Source organism: Oncorhynchus masou, chromosome 26 (genome assembly GCF_036934945.1).
Source record: "Oncorhynchus masou masou isolate Uvic2021 chromosome 26, UVic_Omas_1.1, whole genome shotgun sequence".
NCBI classification, from domain to species: Eukaryota; Metazoa; Chordata; class Actinopteri; order Salmoniformes; family Salmonidae; genus Oncorhynchus; species Oncorhynchus masou.
This window is the reverse complement of record NC_088237.1, coordinates 861396-863568: the sequence shown is the minus strand read 5'-3', so window position 1 is coordinate 863568 and position 2173 is coordinate 861396. Positions and strand designations below refer to the sequence as shown.

Here is a 2173-nt window from a genome sequence, read left to right as displayed (position 1 = left end):
TACGAATTAGACCACCTGTTGGCAGCTTGGCACAAAGAGGCATCCCTTGTTTGCGTTTACATGAAGCAATCATTAATCATATGTCCCACTTTATGACTATAGAAACAGGGACGCTCATTCTTCTGGCGTGCGTAATATACTACTGCTGGCCGACTAGGGTTAAAGGTAGGAAACTCAGTGGCTCTAATCTCAGTATGAGCCGAAAATACACTCTTGTGTGTCAACACAAACTCGTCTGCCAGCACAGACGCTTCTGCCAGGGAGGATACTTTCTGTTTGTTTAGGTAAACTACAATGCGTTCGGGTAAGCAATTTTTTAACTCTTCCAACAAGAGTAACTCCCGGAGAGAGTTGAAATCAGTTACCTTACTAGCAGCATGCCATTTATCAAACAGATTTCCCTTGTCTCTAGCAAATTCCACATAAGTCTTACTAGAAGACTTTCTATGAGACCTAAATCTCTGTCGGTATGCCTCAAGCACAAGCTCATAGGCACGAAGAACAGTAGCTTTGACCACTTCATAATTCAAACTGTCCTCCAGAGGTAGCGCCGACAAAAGCTCTTGGGCTTTACCAGTTAATTTACACTGAAGCAATAGGCACCATATGTCTTCAGGCCATTTCAATGCAACAGCTATTCGTTCAAATACACAAAAATAGGAGTCTACCTCAGACTCTCTGAACAAAGGTACTAAGGCAATCTGCCTACTAATGTCAAACGTGTTTGAGGACACAGCAGGTGAGGACGACTCACTAACAGTGACAGCAGGACCGGAGGCTAGCCTCACTGTCTCTGCCTCCAGTTCCATCTGGCGCATTTTAAACGTCATCTGCCGCTGTTCTTTATCTGCCTCAATTTTACACATCTCCAAATGCCGTTGTTCTCTTTCTGCCTCAATTTTACACATCTCCAACTGGAGAGTCTCTCGCCTAATTTGGGCTCTCTTCCGCCTCCAGTTGGAACTGTGTTGAACGGACATCCCTCCTGGCATCACCGGTTGACAGTGGGAAGAGTGGATCGAAACGGGGCAATGTGGCTGGCGCTTTAGCCTCGCCCTCATTCTCAAACACCAATGGGCTTACAGGAGCAGCAACATCCCCTACAGGGGTAGTAGGCTCAGGCAGCGGTAACACAAGCACCTGCTCTTCCAACAATACATTTAACACCAGCTTTTTAACCTACGCCTTAACTAAACTCTGCGGAATCGATATTGAATAATGGTCAGTCAAGGTCATTAAATCAACTCTACGACATTTATCAAAAACCTCTCACGAAGGGTTATCCAAAAAGGACTTCAACTCAAAAGTAGCCATCTTAACCTACTTCACAAGAGCCAACGAAAATAGCAAACACTAATGCTACCTCAGCTATAACGTTCAACACTGAATTATACCACTAAAACAATCTGCATGAGCGGCATGGGTGTCAGTAAAGACATATCCCGGATGAGCCCCCACTTATGTTACAAATCCCTTTTGGCCCAACAGTCTAGGGGGGGATGGTAATGAGACCCGTAACATAACTCATGCAAATTATAATAGTGACAAAGTAAAAGTGTGAACGAAATACCCAGGACAACTGAAATGTACCGTCAAACTCAAGGATTATTTGAAAACACACGGTAATGGGGGGAGCAGGAAAAGGGGCTGAGCTGGACCCAAGGAAATAAATAATAAGTATTCAAAAACACCCCTAAACTAGACTAGCCTACTTTAACAGCTAACTAACCAAAAATACAGTGGGTGGTCCGCTCAGTTCTAACTAGTGTTTTTAACAAAGTTTACCTACGGGTAGTGTATGCCCATGGGCGACTTGTCCTGGTTCCCCCTTTTCCCACCAGCAAACAAACACAAACACCATAACCAAAAACAATACTCACTGGTGAGGACAAAGTGCTATGGAGGTGCTCAAACAAAAGATAGCTCAATACATAAAGAGAGAGTGAAACAGCGAGATTTACAGACATGGCATTTACAGAGAGATTGAGCTCTAGAGCAAACAACTGACAGGGTTTTTAAACCAAGGGAAAGGAACTGTGATTGGGTAGGAAACAGGAGGAAGTGTGTCTTCTGATTGATGATTGATTGGTGACTGATTGGGGAGTGATGATTTTCACCTGTGAGGGGAGAAGGAGAGAAAAGAAACACACACAGGATACTTGTATCCGTAACA

At 44.0% G+C, this 2173-nt stretch overlaps 1 long non-coding RNA gene across 1 annotated transcript in view; it reads left to right on the top strand.

Moving 5' to 3' along the window:
* The first annotated feature begins 211 nt into the window (after positions 1-211).
* Positions 212-2173, top strand: part of LOC135514518 (uncharacterized) — a 3429-nt gene continuing 1467 nt past the window's right edge. The window contains exon 1 of the long non-coding RNA XR_010451682.1: positions 212-304. This is a non-coding gene — a long non-coding RNA (uncharacterized LOC135514518). The remainder of the gene's footprint in view (positions 305-2173) is intronic.